Source organism: Gouania willdenowi, chromosome 20 (assembly GCF_900634775.1).
Source record: "Gouania willdenowi chromosome 20, fGouWil2.1, whole genome shotgun sequence".
Lineage (NCBI taxonomy): Eukaryota > Metazoa > Chordata > Actinopteri > Blenniiformes > Gobiesocidae > Gouania > Gouania willdenowi.
Window position 1 is genome coordinate 12,689,860 of NC_041063.1, and position 20,647 is coordinate 12,710,506.

Sequence of the window (20,647 nt, forward strand, 5' to 3'; positions counted from 1 at the left end):
TGCTTTGCTCATGGGAATTTCAAAACAGACTTGAAGGGACGTGTACCTGACAACTGTTGTATAGAAATGTACATTTTTTTGTAAAAATATTTTTATTAAAAGGCATGTTTACTGTAAATGTAACTGTTGTAAGGCAAGAAAATCCATTGTAGATAACTATTTGTGTTATCTGTCATTAAAGACGTTTGAGTCATCTCTTTATGTTCATCGCACACTTATGTTGTGAATAAATCTGAATTACACAACAGTGTAACTTTTTGAGTTTATTACAGGATGTTCTTGTGATGCTGATGGTTGTTTGTTATTCCTGTGTTCCACCTCTTCATTAATCAGCTTGCAGCCTGTGTTTACACTGCTGGTGTCCTCACTTTGACACTTTAGCAAGTTGCACCACACTTTTAAATTCATGTCAAATATTATCAGTCAGCAGGAAAGTAAAGACACAAATGAATTACGATGCTTATCACTGATAAAGTTTTAGCTAATGAAGTTTAAAGCCAATTAAAAAACTGGTTATTGTGATGATAGACACCAAATTCTGACATTTTATTTTCCCTTTAAAGACATGTAATAAAACCAGTTTATTCATTATATACTTGGGATCTTAACTTTCGCTGCTTAGGGTATGTATACCAATAATGTCACCTGTGGCCCCTGGATGACCCGAAGAAAGCTTATACCTTCCGGTGTCACTCCAGGGCACTTTCCTACAGAATCTTCTCGCAAGCACACAAGGATTCTGAATGACAAAGAGCTGTAGTTGTCATTCAAAATTCATAGAACCATAGTTACATTCGTAACACTTAGTTCTATTGCATCCCTGCTGACCGCCAGAGGCGGTGCTTTAAGCACTGAATTACTTGTACCAGAAAAGTCAAGAAGACCACCCTTCATTGTGTAGGGTCAGAGGACCCTGGCCTAAGGACCACAGCAAATTGATGGGGTGTGGCCACATTCCCCCTGGAGAAAGTGCCCAGTGATGCACATGAGGCCACAACCCATGATGTAGCAACACTCCTGATAGAGTGGCACCACGCACCAGGTTGGAGAGGACGGTCACTTTCCCCATTAAGTTGACAATCCAGTGGGACATGCAGTCTCTGGAGAAAGCACCACCACTGTTGGGACCACCATACCAAAGAAAGAGCTGATCAGACCCCTGAAAGCCTACAGTAGGTGCAATGTAGGCAGTTCAGTCTGGGCCTCTGGCTCCCCGGAAGAAGGGTTGAACCGTGCCAGCCAAATGGGCTAGTTGAGGTGAGCCTGGAACTGCACCTTCGGGAGAAAAGCTGTGTTTGGCCACAAAGTGACTCTTGAGTTATCCGAATTCCACCTCAGACATGTGTCGCTGATTGACAGGACGTGCAGCTCACTGACACGATTCACAGAGGAAATAGCCAGAAGGAACGCAGTCTTCAGGGTAACCTACTTCAGCAATGTTTGTGCCAAGGGTTCAAATGGGGGAAGGCGTAGTGCCTCCAGTTCCACAGAAAGATCCCATGCTGGGGACCTCGTAGCTCTCGGAGGATGCAACCTCCAAGCCCCTTTCAAGAACAGGGACACCAGCCTTTGGCTTCCAATCGTGCCGTAATCGACCATCATTTGTTGACAACATATTGCTGCAACATAGACTCTTAGCGTTGAATGAGAAAGCCCTTTGTCCAGAAGGGACTGGAGGAAGTCCAAAATAGTTGGCATAGGGCAGTGCACTGGGTCATCATCCCGCCTTGTACACCTGTCAGAAAACAGTTTTCATCTGTTCTCATACTGGAGGGGAGTAGATGGCACTCTTGCATTTTTATAGTATACTTAACTGGGTCTGCACAGATGCTCAGTAGCGTCTCGAGCCCCCCAGTGACCAAATGTACAGTTGAAAGCATTGTTAGACAGGATATCCCTCCTGTCAGGAAGGTGCCACAGTGTGCCGCTTCAGAGGCTGTGCAGCAGAGGGAACTAACTCGTTCCTGGCCAGAAGGGAGCTACAAGCAGGATCCTGTGGCCCTCCTGAAGGGCCCTGTAGAGTACTAGCTGTATCAGAGGAAACGGAGGGAAGGCATACAAGGATGACCCTGGCTGAGAGGACTGGTTGTCTCAGCGAAGGAGAACAGCAGAGGGCAGTGGGTCGACTGCTCTGAAGCAAAGAGGTCCACTTCTGCTCTGCCGAATAGGCTCTAAATAGTGTTTGTTACGTCTGGGTGGAAGTGCCACTCCCCTGACGGAGGTTTCTCATGTAATAGGAAGTCTGCCAGGTAGTTCTCCTCTCTCGGTATATGCATTGCTCATATGCTGATCAAGCGGGGGGCTGCCCATGTGAGGAGATCCCTTGCCACTTTTAGCAGCCATGAAGACTTGGTGCCACCCTGATGATTTATGTGATACACCATTGATGTGTTGCTGCACAAGAAAATGCTTGTCCCTCAGGTGTGGCATGAAGTGTCTGAGAGCCAGGTGAACTGCACGCAGCTCCAACAAATTGATATACCTCGGTCTTCCACATCCTGCTCTGCCACGCTGCACCCCATCCTGAAGGGCATGCGTCTGTGGTAACAATCTCCCTGCAAGATAGAACAGAGCTTACAGGGACTCCTCTGAGCATGTAAGCCCTGTCCCTCCACAGAGCCAGGATGCAGAGACACTGCTGTGACACTTTGAGCTTCCTGCACCTGTGCCACTTGGCATCTAAGTGGAAGCTGTTCAGCAACCTCTGCAGCGGGGGCAGCAACTGCAAGCCCCGAGGAACTACCCCCGAGATTGACGGTAGCTAGCTTAAAAGACGTAGGAAAGAGACATACGTCAAAAACCCAGCATCATAGACATTGACAACTTGTCTACCATAAAAAACAACAAGTGACACAAAGACACCTTTCAGAAATTTCTTCCAAGCCTTTATAGTGTGAATGATCATGGTAGCATGACCAAGATCAGTGATCCAGATAACTGCCAATATCTGGCAAAGAAGATATCTGGTGCTAGGCAGAGGTTTGCACTCTTTCTTTGGAATTCTTGATGGTCTTGTTTTGATATTTGTTCAATCTTTGTCTTTGTGCTTTCAACATCCCAACTTGGGTCTTCACTTCCACTCGCTGTGAGGGATTAGGCTCCGTTCTGTTTTCCACTTAGGTGTGTTTCATTTACTGACTACCCTGCCTCGCTGAGTATTTGGACAAAGAATGGTTGCTGTTTCATTGTCATTGTCCACCCCCTTCTCTCAGCCAGTACAGTACCATTTTAAGAAACAAAGTCTGCTGTGTCCTGAGATGGCTGGTTCATTCCGTCACTAGTTGATGTGTTGTTGGAGGACCTAGATGATAAGAGTGACATCAGGCTCATTAAAGCATTCCATTGTATTATCCACAAACTCGAAACAACAAGGTTCAAAATAAAGATAGTTCCAAGGAAACAAAATCTGACTTGAAAAGAGGGGGCGACATTGACAATGAACCAGTGTCCGAACACTAAATAGTGAGGGAGACTAATCACTCACAGCACGGACACAATGTTACATAATGATTTTTAAATTCGGAATGAATGAGTTATTTGGAATGAAAGTGTTCTGCCTTGTGTTTGCATGGAAATAGTAAATCCGAATTGAGGTTTAGATGGAAAACAAGTTTATTTGGCATTATTCAATTCTGCTATAGGTCTGGGTGTTGGGTGTTGATTGGACTGGGGGCAAACGTGACTTATTCACGTTCATTGTGTAAAAAACACACAAAATCTTTTATTTTGAACATAGAAGACCACATAAGGACCGACTGCGAATGAGGACACAGAGGAATATCTGAAAGATACAAAAATGATTATTAAAAAAAACCACCATCAAGAACACGAAAGCACAGATAAAACTAAGCAGGGAGTGAACCAAACACATCGGGCTCTAAAACAAAATACACCATCCCAGAGAACATGACACAAGCAGCAACAGATGGATGATTTAAAGTGCTTCATTTATCCACTATAAAAGGAAACACAGAGAGGTTAATGAGGGCCACCGTCACAGCGTACACAATTAGCCTTTCCTACTACTATGACTCAACACGGCTGTTGTAATTTAACTCTTAAACAAAGAAAAACTTTTTTACTGCTCCCTAATAAAATGGAGTTTGCTCATTTTTTGGAGAACTAACTAGAACCTTTAAAAACAGATGCCAAGCCTTGACAGACCTAAGAATTATATGGACTTAAAAGGATGATTTCACTGGATCAGTGAAGTCTTTGCTGTATGGATTTATTATTTTCTCAGCTGAGTGAGGGGGAAATGAAAGTCGGTGATTGTGTGGATGCTGTTGCCAGAGAGTTGTTTGCTGCATTGATTTGGAGAGGCAACAATCTCTGGAGAAGTGTGTGTGTGTGTGTGTGTGTGTGTGTTATTCAAATGAGGTCATCTCTCAGTCTGACCCTTGACGGGCAAATTGCAGCTGCTGACAGGTTGAATTTTATCTTGTCGCTCTTTATTTGGAAAGTATACAATTTATTCCCAGTGTTCGGGAGCAATTTTTTTTTTTTTTTTTTTTTTTTTTAGAGTTGTATTATGAATTGCTCAGACTGAATTACTGTAGAAAATACATAATAATTTGGAGTTGAGCTTGATCTGCAGCAGTACGCAGATGTTCAGCAGTGACATTGAGTTCCACTTTGATTGCATACCTCATTTTAATTTAAATCTTGTTTCCCAGTCTACAGTGTGATGAGCCTTAAGTTGAGAGCGCTGCTGCTTCGTTGCAAATATTTGTTTCCTCCTCATGGCACAAAACTTAATTACCATATATATTATATCAGCTTAAGGGGACACAATGAGCATATTTTCTGAGTTTGATGTGAAAACTATTTAAATGAATCTGCATGCTTTACCAATAATACATCAGGCAAAAACAGATTGAGTCTCATTTTTAATCTCAGCTCTGATTTTACAAGAATAAATCAAACCAAGAATGACTGAGGAGCAGTTGCCGAGTCATGATTAGCATCCATTAGCATGATGCTAGTTAGCTTTCATTACGCTCGTGTTTTACATCCCTCCTGCTGGTGAAGGTTTTGCTTTGTTTAAAGTTAAGTTGGTTCTGGTAGTATCGAGCTTTTTTAGTATTCTATATCCAAGACTTTTGAGGATATTCTAAAATTATTATATTTTAGCTAATAATTGTATTTCGTCTAATTATCTACCAGGAAGTTGCACCCATAAGGGGGGAAATCCCATGGTAAGAAATCCCGGACCTCCACTAAAAAAAAGGTTAAACAGTGAAAGTGAACCCTCACATAAAGCAGGTAAATTAATTCAAAGATTTAAATTTTATTTTTATTTTATTTTTAAATGGTATACAGCAGTGGTTCTCAAACTTTTTTGGCTCAAGTACCCCCTTACTTATGAATCCAGGTACCCCCTTTGTCCAACTACATATTTTGCTCAGAATACTATGAAACAACAACCATAGAACATAATGAACGAATGAATAATATACTTTTTTTCTTATTTTGTGTATTTATGTTGTCGTTTTGTATGTTTCTCTGTTATTTAGTATTTGCTCTACTATAGGTACCACACAAGTAAAATGTGCCAGTTTTTTTGTAGCCAATCCACTGACAACAGTCTGAAATGTTAGTGTGTGTATGTATATATTCTGTTTTTAATTGTCTTTGTTGTGCAATGTGCTTTCTTGCCACGTGTGTACTTTCTATCTGTACTGTGCACAGGTCTATGTATACACTATATATATCTCACTATTTATTTGCTGCTGTAACTCTGCAAATGTCTCCTTTGTGAGACTAATAACGGTTATATTTATCTTTATCTAAAAAAAAAAAAAAACATTTACACTACAATAAGTACAGTATGCACAACATCACATTTCACGCTCACCTTAAAACAGTCGACTCTTCCACATCCCTGCCATTTTCCTACCCTGACTCCCTCTTCCCTGTTCCCTTTCCCCTCATCTAGGTGTAACACTGCCCTCTCTTTTTGTATTCTCCCTTTAATAAAGTGTTTCTTAACCTTCCTTATAGGGATTATGTAATAAATTAATTCATTTATTTGCAATAAAAAAAACATGCATTGCTGTCGTAAAAAGATTGCACTTCTTGTAGCGTTGACCTTCGACAGCATGTGCAGACATTTACAATGTTGTTTATTAGTGGGTGAACAAACTCCGTTGGATTCATACTGTGTCTATTTTCTCTTAAGCTTTCGATGATGAACCTTTGAGAAGTTTCTGATGAAGTTCTCTACTCGTTCTCTCTTCAGCAGCATCCATCATTGATTTAAAACACAATGCATACATATAAATACAAATAAAATGTCAAAGTGCCCATATGAAGGATGAAGCCATTTCCTTTCACGCTGAGGAACCAAAGAGAGGAACCTTCATCACTGATGCTGAGTTATCACTTAAGTTCTGCACTTGCTGTGAATCAATAAAAGGTCTTTTTCAAAAGGAAAGTTCTCAGTCGCATTAAGGGCACCACGACCTTGAAGCCATTACATCGTGGTTAGAGGACACATTAATCTGTGTCCAACAGGAGGCCATTAGGATTCAGTGGAGTTGAGAGGGAATGTGTGAGAAAGGCAGGTTGACAGGAGATAAAAGCTGAGGATACACTCTGAGTGATCACTTTTGAAGCAGCAGAAATTTGCCACACGCCTCGAGGTGTCACTTCATAATTGAATCTTTTCTTTTGTTCTGCGGTTGAAGCCGAGGAAACTCGGAGATGACAGCGGTAGCACCTCAAGGAGCTGCAGGCCACAGCTCAGCACCTGCTAAAAACACACCCGAATCCTAATAGAAGCAACTTATAATGGATTTTAGTGTGGATAATTAAACCAGCACGACATAAAATCCCTCCAGCTTTGGTGACTGCCTTTGCTCCTGCTTTTATGACACTAGGCTGCAGCATGTACAGGTGCTGGTCATATATTTAGAACATCATGAACATTTTCTGAGATACTCAATTTGGGGTTTTCATGAGTTGTCAATTATAATCATCAACATTAAAAGAAAAAAACACTTGAAATATGTCAGTCTGTGTGAAATGAATGAATACATTATACAAGTTTCACTTCTTTTTGAATGGAATTACTGAAATATATCAACTTTTTCATGATATTCTAAAAATGTGACCAGCACCTATACGTAAAACACATGGTCTAAAAATAGGGATGTAACGATTCACTCAACTCCCGATACGATTCGATTCACGATACTGGGTTCACGATACGATTCTCTCACGATTTATTTTACAAAATGGGACTGTAGACAAATTTTTTTTTGGGAAAAAAACTAGAAAATACTGTACTATTTTCCTTTTACTTTTCATTGTCAAAAGAATTCCTTGATAAACTATTCAAAACAATGCAATTTAACTAAAAATAAATCTTGAATGAAATAAATAAAGGAATAATACAAATGAAAATTAAGCCTATTAATTTAAATTCTGGTTCTATAATAAACAATGCAAAACTGCATAATTGTTCTTTTTCTTTTTAAAAGTGCAACTGAAAATGTATTTTGTGCCTTAACAATTGGACTTTAAAAAAAAAAAAAAAAAACGTCATTTCACTGATTTACGTCATATTTGTTTGGACCAGCAGAGGGCGCTGGTAACACAGTGGTCGGTTGGCATGCAGTTATTCTAGCAGTGAAGAAAAGAAGCTATGCTAACAGACAGAGCTAATAGAAAAACGTGACTTTTACAGATATTCAAGTAATATTACAGATATTCTTTCAGTGCTAAAGGGGTAAGGAATCATTTATTAACATATTTAAGAGTAGAAGGCGGCCAGAAAAAGTATTAGCAGACTCCGCCCGCCGCCTCCACTTGTGGATAGCGCCCTCTGCTGGTTAAAAAAGTACTGCGATTCAATTTTCAGAAAATCGATATCAATCGTGATACCTATGAATCGATTTTTAACTGCCTTACGATTAATCGTTACATCCCTATCTAAAAACCTTAAAATTGTTGAAATACTGTTTTTCCTTTTTTAACACCATAATTAGCTGATGGGAACCTATTGATATCCTGTACTGTATGTCAGGGGTGTCAAACTCATTTAACTTCAGAGGCCAAATACGGAGCAGCTTGATCTCAAGTGGGCCACAGATTTCATGCAGAAAAACAAGTAATTTCAACATCATTGTGCCCTAGTTTACGCTTCTACGTATGCATAAAAATACAAAATATGTAAGAAACCGACAATATTCAAGCAATAAGTGATAGATATGAGTCCGAACAGGATCTTCACTTAAAATTTCAGTGATTTCGTGACCAGTTTCTTTTTAATTAGGGGAGATATTATGTAATAATTTTAGGAATTGAGTTTTTTCAGCGGTTTAACACTAAAAATCATGCAGTGTAAGGAAAAACTGTGTTGAGTTTCATTTAACATGATTCATGTGTTCTTGTCATTTTTACTTTCTCCTGCAGGCTGAATTAGATGTTCCAAAAAGGGCCAGATTTGGCCCCTGTGCCACAAGTTTGGCACATGTGCTGTATGTTCTTCTTCCAAGGAAATCCTATATCTCATGCTTGGACAATCACCAAATATTGCACAAAGGTCCAGTCCCATGCCAGATTGTCTCAGCAGCAAAAACAGGTCAATCTTTCTAAACGTGGTACTACAGGAAGCATCTGAATTTTACAAACAACAAATCATCCATATGTGCTCAACCATATGAGCCAAAATGTTGTCCAAATACTGAAAAACCCTTTATACTTTTAAACCTATTGCAAATTATGAAGTCCCAATACTCAGTTGCTGTTTTTTCTCCTCCCACAATATTTGCATAATTGCCTCCAAACTTGCTACAGCGCATCTTTGGACTTGCCTACACAAAAGTCACAAAATCCACATTTTTTTTTTTTTTTTTTTTTTTTTTAATGAATCAAACAATGATCCTTCAGTGCATCAAAATGTTCTAATGTAAATATATACAGGTACTTGACAATTATTGTGAAATAAACTTTCAATGTTCATTAAAAATCATGTTCGATGATTTTCGGAGAAATATCAGAATTTTATTTTAAAAAGCTGTTGTTTTTTTTTTTTTTTTTTTTTTTACAGCATTTTGAATGTCACGCTAATGGTAACAATTGGAGTCAATGAGAAATTGCATTTTTAAGCATCAGTTCTTCACTTATGGAGCCAATAAATCATCATTAAAAACAAATTAGCAACATTAGCACATCTTGTGTATTTTCAGATTTTTGTCTCAATAATTGAATTTTTGGCAGCTGTTCGAAATCCGTCTTTAAATGCAAACAGCTGCTGCCTTACTCACAGGTGACTGTCTTAGTTAATTAATGACGCTGCATTTCCATGTGCTAATTCGCTCAGTGACATCGAGCCATCGTGAAATAGTTGTGGTTGAATTATGTGTTTGACTTATTGATTTGTTGACTAATCATTTGCCGTTGTAGCTTTCTTATAATGAGCGAGAAGACGTTTTGAACATGTATCGCACAGGTGATAATGCTTTTTCCATCTTTTTACACTTTTCTTGTTTCTCAGAATGTAATGCAATGTGACACCTGCATGTTTGTTGACCCAATATGTGAGAAACCATTTCCTGTAAATCATTGAGCACATCTGTAATTACTCTATTTTATTTTTTCCTGATGTTGTGTTGTACCCTAAAGTGACTATTGCCTATATCTTCAGGTACATTACTGCCACCTACTGGACTGGAGTAGGGAATCATCCAACGCCCACCTTCGTTAGGTGTGCATAAGCTGGTGGGAACATAAGAAATCTAAGATTTCTGAACCTCATCAGTACTCAACAAAACAAAAACAGTGTCAGTCTGAAAACTCTCACCTCAAGAAATGTAATTACAGCACATGAAGAAAATATATCAGCCTCATATTCAATCGCCCCTGGCCATCAGGGTGAGGATATTCACATATTGTTATTGTGTTTCACTCGTCCTCATACAAAAACTAAGCAAATCTAAAACTGATTTAGGTCAAGATGAAAGATGATGTTTTCAAGCCTATTTTTCTGGTTTTTTTATCTCTCATATTGTACCATCAAATCACCACACACGGTGATCAATAGAACGTAATCTCACACTCTTGACAGTGAAGACAATTAATGATATGCTTTCTTACAGGATTGGTCACGAAAGTCCATCAAACGGTTTTTCCTCATCTTCAGAATGGAAAGTGGAATATGAAATTGGTTTCCCATGACTCATTCCAGTCTAGTTCCAAGAACAAATAGTCTATTGATCTTTGTTCCTTTCTCTGTTATAAGGAAAGCCCCTGAATGGTAAACTTGGTCAATGTCTTGATGGTTGCTCGTATTTCGATGCTGATTGACTCTGTGACGGCTGTGGCCGAGCGAGCTCAATCGAAGTTGATGAAGGAGAGGAAAGAATGATAGTCTCCGCCTGGCAGTAGGTGCACTCCATCAGTAGAGCAGAATCCACAACGGACCTTCGCTTTCTTGGTTCAATGACATTCGCAGTCCGAGTGCTTCTTGTGCCATCGGCCGAGCAGAAACCAATGCAGTGAAAGAGGTTTTGTTCATTTGTATGAAGACTGATGCAATCAATACTGTTTCAATCATACTGCACTGATGGAGCTCCCATGGTAGAGGAAGACTTAAAAACCCTCCTACTGTGTCCCAGTGAGACAGCAAATTTAAATAGCAAGGGACTAAGTTTAAAAAAAAATACTCTTTAACTTTAAAAGTGGAATTTAAAGTTAGAGTATTTTCAAAAACTATTTTTCACCCATCTCGAATTGTTCTAAGAACCCCAACAAAATTTTTTCCAAAATTATTTTTCCGGAGTTTCAGCCCTCTGAAAAATCAATTCATGACCACTCCTAAAAGCAGGCAGTTTTTGGGCCCTCGTGCATATGCAGCATGAGTAGTAGGCGTGTCTGTGGACGCTGACTCCCATTGTCTCTCATTCGTTCGGCCCGATCCGAGCACGATGGGAGAGACTTCCAGACCCCGTCGGCCAGGCCCTGTTGGCAGCGACTCTACCCAGGAACGAGGCACGCTGCCTGTCCAAAGGGGCACCATAGATGCTTCTGGTCCCATCGTTGGGTCTCTCAATAATGAGCACGGACTTCCAGGGCCTACAGTGGGCGCAATTTGGACTCTAGCCAAAAACCGTTAAAATCCAGCCAGTGTTGTTTCGGTGCAGAGGCTTCCCTCACGTCCACCAACGCAGCGTTAGCTTAGAGCCTAATCGATGCATGTATCTTTTGGAGGCAGATTGGTAAAATAACGTGGCGTATTTCCACTCTGAGAGGCTTGTCTTGCTTTCGTATTGACTCGCCATGATTCGCGTATATTATAGTAAACGAAGTGTCTATTGATATGGAAACGTATCATAGCCCGCGGAAATATGGATCTCTATGGATCTGGATCTTTTCTAAATAAGCGTAATGTGCCTGTGTTTTATCACTGTGTCAAGATAGCAGAGTGGTCTTATTGGTGCTGCACTCAAGACTTTTTCCTTCTGCTGCCGTGGGTTCAAATCCTGCTTTTGTCATATATATTTTTTCATTTTAACATATTTAACACAGCAAATTCCACATTTAAAAAAATATATAAAAAAAAAAAAACATTTTAGGGTATTTCCTGGGTTAAGGTTAGGGTTAGGGATATGGCTAAACTAAACTGGCCAATGATGGGTGCTGCGTATGAATAGAATGGCAGTCTATTCATACGTTTCCATATCAATAGCCATGACCTATAGTAAACAGAGACACGCCGACAATGCTTCTTCTTCTTCTTCTTCTACTGTTTTACGGAGGTTGGCACAGCATCCCGCAAAAATATGTAGCGCCACCGTAAACAGGAAGCATATTGCGACTAGCAAAGTAACGGAGTAACTGAGTTTATTTTTTTTTAAAAATTGGCATTAGAGTACTAGTTACTGTCAAAAGAAACGTTGGATACTGTTCATAAGGGGGGAAAATCAAACTCGCCCATTTGGAACTCACTTTTTTACAAAATGTGGAATAGCAAGGAAGGGAGAAAACAGAACTTTTTCAACTTTTTTTCAACCAATATTACTGTAGCAAAACCATTTTAAAGTATTTTTTTTCCTAATTCTGCCCCTTTAAACTGTACACCTCTGTGACTATTCATTATTCATTATAGTGTTATAAAGTGACGAAGCTCCTCTCCTGTCCCACAGGTGTAACTCAGGACACTGTGACATCATTGATTGATGAAGTCGGAGAATAAATCAAATTCCAACAGTAGGAAATCTGCCACCTGCTGTTCAGCTCCTGGTTACGTGAGTCGGCTCTCCTCCAGGATTCAGCGTTCTGTGCTAAATTCAAACCCCCGTTTAGAAGAAATCCGATCCAGTCCTGAAAAGGCAATTGCACTTCATTACATTCTCAAACCCACAGCTATGAAATGAATTTAGCTGGTGTTTGTGTGATGTAGCAAATGTTGGTGGAAAATATCAAAACTCTTTTTCATTTCTCTGCTAAATTGTAATGGGATTTTCTTTCTATTTGGTTGCTGCTGTTGGACTTATTATAAAATAAATGGTGGCTCCGGTAGAACACACCTTCGGGCACTTTTTTTTAATGTAATTCATGTCTCTTGCTAGCTGACTTTCACTAAATTTCATTTCAGCTCAGGAAAAATCTGTGCCGTTTTTGTTAAATGTAGTTCCTTCACACATGGCTGAAAAACTAAACAGTAACCATTTATGATGCATTATTAATTAGAGAAGATGGGGCCTCTCATTTAAATTCTACTCTGCTCTGTATCTATGATTTATTCATTCATGAAATGACTTGTCAAATGCATTTGTTTCAAAATTGCATAATCAGAAGTGGGCAAACAGTTTGCATTTTCAGGTTTACAACAAATTGGTGTTGAGTTTGCGTGTTCTCCCGATTCCTATGTGGGTTTCATTTAAAACGAGCATTATACAGGACATTAGTCATGTAAACGTGTACTTGGTGGCAGTGGATTGGGATTTGAACTCTGCACTCCAAACCCTAAATCAATTTCATGTTTGCAATAGAATCCTATTTGTTCTGTATATTTGGAAAATAAAACAGTTTACAGTATATTTCTGTTTGATCTTTTAAACAAAATATTTGTTGAATTCTTTTCAACTCAATATATTACATGTATTGCTATTCCAATGTTCATACACTTTAAAATTGGTTTAATGGCCAACTTTTGAAGTCTTAAATGAAAATGAGCAAGCATTACTTATCTTTAGATACGAATGGTTGAATTACACACATTTCTGAAGGGAGTTTACAGGTTCTCAAAGAACAGTGTTTTTCAACCTTACGGTCGGGACCCTATGGGGATGCCTGGAGTTTAAATAGGGTCACCTGAAATGTCTAATAATGATTTATCTGTCTGTGGCTCAAATATATCTGTGGCTCAGGGAACGACAGAGCCGAGACTTTCAACATGGTTGCTGCTTGGTTCAAGGGTGTGCAACATCAGATATGTTTGGTCGCCCCACCCCTACGCCCCACCTCCTGAGTTGAAGGACTCAGTGATAATGTCATCAGTCCTACCTCTACGGTGATGATGTCATCAATCCTACCTCCACAGTGATGATATAATCCCTATGTTCCAATCTTCTAATGTTCTAATATTCCAATGTTCCAATGTATTATAGAGAGATGTCATCAGTCCTTACCTCTTGAGAAGAAGAAGAAGAAGAAGAATTATCAGATTAGATAGTAACTGATGATAATAGTGGTGAAGTTGGACATCAGACATCAATGACAGCAGACAAATTAATCATCTCTCAACAAAACATAATTGTCATTTGCCAATATTAAACTGAATCCTGCAGTTTTTTTTTTTACTTTTGCAGTTAAGAAAAGAAAAGATCAGACTGACCTGAGAGTTTCAACATGGCTGCTGCATTTGTTTGGACTGCAATGACACCGTTAATTAATTATTTCATAAATGCGTTCCAAATTCCGTGTGCATTTAAACTGACTGTTGTGGATTAATAACACTAAACGAGTCCGGACCGAGTCTGTTCCGGTCTGAGGAGATAGATGAGGTTCAACTCTCTACAGTGTCTTTGCTAAAAGCCAAAATATATGAAAACACAATAGTTACCTAAATGTCCCTGACGTCCCACCTTCAAACACAACCTCATTTGGCCCTCCGGGAAAAAGCTACTTAACCTCTCACTTTTCTATTGCAATACATTCTTCCTACTAGCACTGCATTGGTTAAAAAAAAAAAAAGCAATTACTGATTTTAAAATGATTCGGTAACCCTTCCTTTTACAATTCAAATGAAATGCCGTAAAAAGTATATATATATATATACTGTATATATATCTGTGCTGGCACATATTTTCACTAATCCTGTCTACTTTGTATTTGAAAAATACTATTTCGAGGAAGAAAAAATGTCTTTGGGGTCGCCAAAAATTCTTCATCAAAATGGGGTCACGATCCAAAAAAGGGTGCATAAGAGGTACTTTGTCAATCACATCATTGGTTGAACTAGTTTGGATATTTGTGCAATTTTAACAGGCACTTTTTAATTTTTATTTTACTTAAAAGCGAAAATTTTAAGCAAAATACATTTAGCATCCTAATACCCTTTCCATCATTGCATTGAAAAAACTTTAAAATGCTGCAATTTGGAGATGTTGAAATGATAAATTATCGAACATTGACATTTGGCTGATTGTGTTTTACTACATAGAGAATAAAAGGTGTGCTGTGGGCTGAGTAAATTAAACAGGAGAAACTAAACTACAATGTACAAAATGTTTTTCTGCAGCCCTTTTCCGTCAACCTCACGTTGAAACGATTTCAATTAATTTCCGACAACATATTTGACATTGCCAGTGTGATATACCAGTGAATTTAATTACTGTCTTGCAATCACACACTTGTGCTTCTTTTGTTCCAGGCTTGGCAGCAGGTTCGTGTCTCTCAGTGACACCATGGCTTTTGAAGCAAATGAGCTGTTTCTTAAATGTCAAGTGAAAAGCAGCAACCTTTTCATAAGGTAAGAACAAAGGGTGAGGATATGATTCCATATACTAATTCTGCAATAATCGATAAGTTGCAAGAAAATTGCACAATGATACGTTGCAATATCTGTTTTGAAGACTAAAAAAAAACACTTTCAAGTGCAGAACTTTTCTGAATTTCTGTGTTTAATGTAATTTAGTGTCAGTTTCATAAAAATTAACACAGACTGAGATGAAAAACTTAAAGAGTGCACAAAGTTAAAGTTTAGTGCCTTTTAGCCTTCAGTTTTATCTAATTAAATAAATTGTAATGTCACTCGCCCTAACTCCTTTACCCTGGTATTTCCTCCCCTCAACCATGTGTAACACTGCCCTCTCTTTATAAATATTTTCCTCTAATAAAGTTCACTCAGTCCTCTTTAGGGATATCTGTTTATGCTCTCAATTATGGATTATAATAATTTTATTTATTTATTTTTGCAAGAAAAACAAATTGTCACTAAAATTTTGCATTATATGAAGTGTTTTGTTTTACAATGGCAAATGCAGACAAAAAAGAACCGAATAAAACTGATAGGTCTGTACTACGAATCTAGATTTCCTCTTATCGAGCTAATTTCCGGGATTTAATCGGTGTGTGCTCTCCTGCGTAGCTAGATAACTTCTTACGGGGCTAAATCACCATGGTAACTTAAGCCGAACACCTCGCCTGGTTGGGACCAGGTTATGAAGTGGATAAGATCTGAGGGAGTACTAGTCCCGCCTCTTGACCAATCAGTTCTCTTAGAAAATGGCCTGCCCATGAAAAGGTGGATCATTGTGTGAACACGTCTGTGTGGATCTGATGTGAGTCTGACAGGAAAGAGATTATTTAGACATTGATGCAATCCTTTCATTTACCGATGACATCCTATAGGAAACATATAGATTTTTATCTGATGGACTAACCTACATTAGTCAGCTGATGAAGCCTATGTGTGTCAGGTGCATTCAGACCCATAAATTAATTCATTCATCTATTCATGTATTCTGTGGTGACGCTGAGAGCCTCAGTCCTCTAAGATAATAGAAAATACAAATATTGTCCATCTTATGATGTAGGCCAAGCTGTATGAACGCAGCATCAGAGACACAAACAAGGTTCATTCCTGCATTCTTTCCTTCCTGTTTTTTTTCTGCAGCAACAGCGTTGTTTTTGGTCCGATTATGGATTTTAATTCTTCATATTTTGAAAGACTTATTCCTCAATTGTGACGTAAGTTGCTCTACACAGTTTGTCCATGTTTGTGATTGGTCTGACGCTGCAATCTCTGCCGCCTCCACTGAAGCACGCACGTAGTCTGTCAGAAATCAACTCGATTAAGTGAACGTGTTGATATTCCGGTTCGTAGTACAGCTGCTTTCTGACAGAGAATGTTTGGTTAGGTGAAGCCCGCTAACGTAGATATATCCCGGATCTACTTATCCAGCTTCATAGTACAGGCCCTAAATTAATTGATATTTTAGCTCCAGCATTATCAAATCAAGGGCGAAAGGAGATTATTCCCATATTAATTTTAGTTTTGTTTTTGTCTGGCCTCCTCGTAAGATTAACAAAGAAGTGGCTCAGCATTAACTCACATGCCAACCAAAGCCTTTTAATGAAGACGTCATAAAAGTTATCAGCCAAGTCTTCATTCCGCCAAAGTAAATTAACTTTTCTCCACAGTATCAATATCTCACGAGTTACACAGAGGGTGTCTTTTGAATTTATATTATGACTTCATGCATAATTAGATTTTACAAAACAGCTGCTCAGGGGTAATGTGGGGGACTTTATGGGACAGTGGTGCAGGGATCTGTGGAGAATCCAGCAGGGATCTAGGAGACGTCCTCGAGCTGGTTGAGAGTAACTGGAATGCCAGTGTGGTTTAATTACTTTTTAGATGAAAGAACGAGGCGTGATCGATGCCGGAGATACTTTGAGCTCCTGCTTTTGTCTTGATTTGAAAAGCCTTTTTTAAATGAGGCAGGATGGAAAACCTCTGCTGTAGGTATTTAAAAAGAAAAAAAAAAGTCTGCAGGTTGAGTGCACACATTATCCACCTGGTAATTGCCAATAATATTAGGGTGCCTGTCTTGTTAATGCGTAGGGTTGAATATAAAATTTTTCCAACACTTCTGAGAAGCATTTTTATAAGGTGCAGAAATTCTGAACCAGTATTCCAGATGCACACAGCGATTAGTCACTGCATTGGTCGCCACAAACATAAATCTAAATGATAAATGAGTAAACAAATATTAGCTATTATTATTACCCTGCACTGTGCCTCAAGTTTATCAATCATTCATAACTTTATGGCCTTTTTTAAATGTCATGCATGTTGGGAAAATGCTACTATAAGAAAATGTAATTTCATACTGATTATTTCTTTATCGCAGCTCTCGGTGGGTGTGATGCATCTTTTTTTTTTTCTTCCAAATACTATAAAACCTGGAATAAATCATTTTTACAAGTAGGGGAAGCCCAGTAAGCTTAAACACTACTTAAAGCGATATTTGAGGGACGTCCTTAAATGTACCCTTAATTCTAACAGGCAATAATATGATTTCTAATTTTAAAAATGTTCCTGAGAAAAAGAGAATAAGATGAGATGGGGAGATACTGTATATGTACAAAAGCAGTTTGTACCATTCCCATTTTCTTGATGATCAGTAAACCTATTCTCCATCTTGAAGAATATTGTCAGATTTAGTGGGGGGGGGGGGGGTTTGTAAGTTTATTATATAGTTCTTTGAGATATTCTCCTGGTAACACCTCAGACAGTCAGTCACGTTTTTATTTAGACCTCGCAATAATTTGACACACTGTAAACAGTAAAAACATTACTCAAACCTTTTATGGGAATCATTTGCATAAACATTTTTCACAAGTTATGAAACTCAAAAGTCAGATTTATCCATTTTTTTTAGTTTTAGCATTTCAAAAATGACCGATTAAGCTCAACAATAATATTTGTCGAATGCATCAACATCTTCATTACAGTTCACTGAAATATATATATTTTGGCTAAATGAAATTACTGATTAAACTATCTATATGTAAAAACAACTGTACTTTATGTTCTATTTACTAAAAAAGAAGAATTTAAAACACAACAATGCATCATTTTTTATTATACAAATGTGACTGCAAAAGGATAGATGAGTCTTTGCTGCTAATATGTGGCTATGAGTATTTTTCTGAAGACAGAGCTATAATTTCTATTGTTTTTGGTGTTTGCTGAGTTTGTGCTTTGTGGGGGCCCTATGCATGATTCTGAGGGGCTCCTATTGGAGAGATTCATAATCCATCAAAAGGTCCATGAACTGTTGAATGATGGATATCTGTCAATTACTCCTATAATACAGCCTATGAAACTGAATTGTCTGCCTACAGCCAGAAATGTCAATGTACACACAATGTTCAAACTTCCTCCTAAATGTTATGCTGGGATTGTAAATCTGTAAAATATGTGCTGTGAAATGATGCTGCGTTGAAGTTCTCCCATGCAGCGTAAAAAGTGCTTTTATTAATGGTGTTGAACCAAATTGAAAGTGGAACACAGATGGGTTTTAGCACAGTCCATTACATGGGCCGCCGTCTTCGAGCAGAGTGGCATAAATAAACTGTCTGTGCAGTGAGGACCTCCACAAATGGATTTTTGTGTTCCATTCTTGCATCCCCAGTCAAAGGTTTATATAGTAAAACAGGGATTTATCTGTCAGCGTCAGATACCAGGTTTTACTGTGTGTAGTTTGTATCTTTGCATGTTTAAACATCTTCAGCAATAGATACTTGCCTTGATTTTACCTTTTGAAGACTGAGGCGTGAGTAAATGAGAAAAAATGGGGGGCTTTGGTGTTTTTTTAATGACGTTTTTTAAAACCACAATTTAAAAGCTGTGTTTCTAATGTTAACCTACCAAAATGAACACCTAAGCATAGTGGTGAATAAAGGATATAATAAAAAAAAAACTGTTCACAGAGACACTCTAAGGTCATCTTGATATACTACCACTTAAGGACTAGGCTAGTTTTAAACTTCATTTTTCAGACTGTGGAAGACAACCATATAGAAACTTAAAAACATGCAATCTATGCATAAAAAGATGGCTACACTTTTAAATTAGGTCTTTGTCTTGAAGAATTTAAGTATTTCCCTTTTATTTGTGTAAAAGCAATTCCAGCAAGTTATTTGTGGCCTCCTTTTTTTTTTGTCGAGAGAGGTTTTTCGGTGTGTCTTTCCTCACCTCACAGCCTCCAATGCATTTCTTTCATCATCATCCACATCATCATCATCATCTCACTGAATGTATTACAGAGGAAAAAGTTCCTCTCATCTGCAATGGCCTGAGGACAATGAGAAAATATCAATTCAAATCCCACTCGTTGGGACATTTCCATTCAGTGTTTGGTTTTAAGCTGTTCTCTAACCTTCAGACATTGTTCTATCCATGATGGCTAATTATGTCAGTGCTATATTTTATGTAATTAAGATTGTTTTTAGACTACTTTTCATATTAAAGACCAACTTGTGCATTGAGGAATATTTGCATTACGTTTTCTTATTGTTAACCATCTTTTCTAAGTAAGCCAGCTACAGGGCTAGGGGAGTATCTCGTTCAGTCACAATGAGACAGAGTTTTTTATCCTGTGTGAAATTAAATTTGGTCGAACTTGAAGCTGAGTCAACCACTGCAGGCAACATATTCAAGTTTCCTTGTTATGATTGAGTGTCATGGGGCGCTCAGTGGTGCAGAGCTACATGAAGTACACTAACTCATAATTAGAAAACAATGGGTTTGGTGGTAGTTTAACGTTTAAAACTATAATTTTTTTTGCATTTTGGGGCGAAAATTATATAGAATTCTCTGAGATCTTTTATACTTTCAGCTTTTTTTATTATTGCTTTATTTTAAAGCACAATTTCGAGCAAATTTAAATTAATGTCAGTTAATCCAGAGAGAAGATCCAACAGCTTTGATTTAAAATGAGGAAATCCACATAATGATGAGGTCATAAATGCTTTGAGCTCTGTCCTTCAACACGTCTCCATTGATGCAATGACAGCCCTTAATTAACTGATACCTGCTATTTAATTATGGAGGATTAAAAGATTACTTTTTTGCTTATCGGTTTAATACTGTCAGTTCACCAGACTGTCCTTATGTTTGAGCTGTTACTATGCTGTCAATGACAAAGAGAGTAAACAGTGGTTGAAAATTATCTTTTAATTCAGGGCTGTCAAACTCATTTTAGTTCAGGGACCAAACAAGGACCAGTTTGACCTCCAGTGGGCCGTAGATAGGTGGGGAAAAAAGAACAAATTTAACATTGTTGTGTTCTAGTTTTCACTATCAGTTCAGTTCACTTCAAATATTCTTGAGTTTGTTGTGTTTGTGTAATTTAGAGCAATTATGGGAAATTGTTTGGTTAGTTCCACAATTTGCAATTAAAAATGACTGCATTCATGTGATATCTACAAATGGAAAAAATGCAAGCCCCTAAAAATATTGTGGAGTTGGTGAATTTCAGATATCCACAGCTGGATTATCACACAATAATTCATTTTTATCTCTGTCATTTTTACTGTTTCATGTGGTCCGAATTGGATGCTCTAAAGGGCTGGATTTGGTCCCCGGGCCTTGATTTCAACACTTGTTATATTTCATGATCTCACG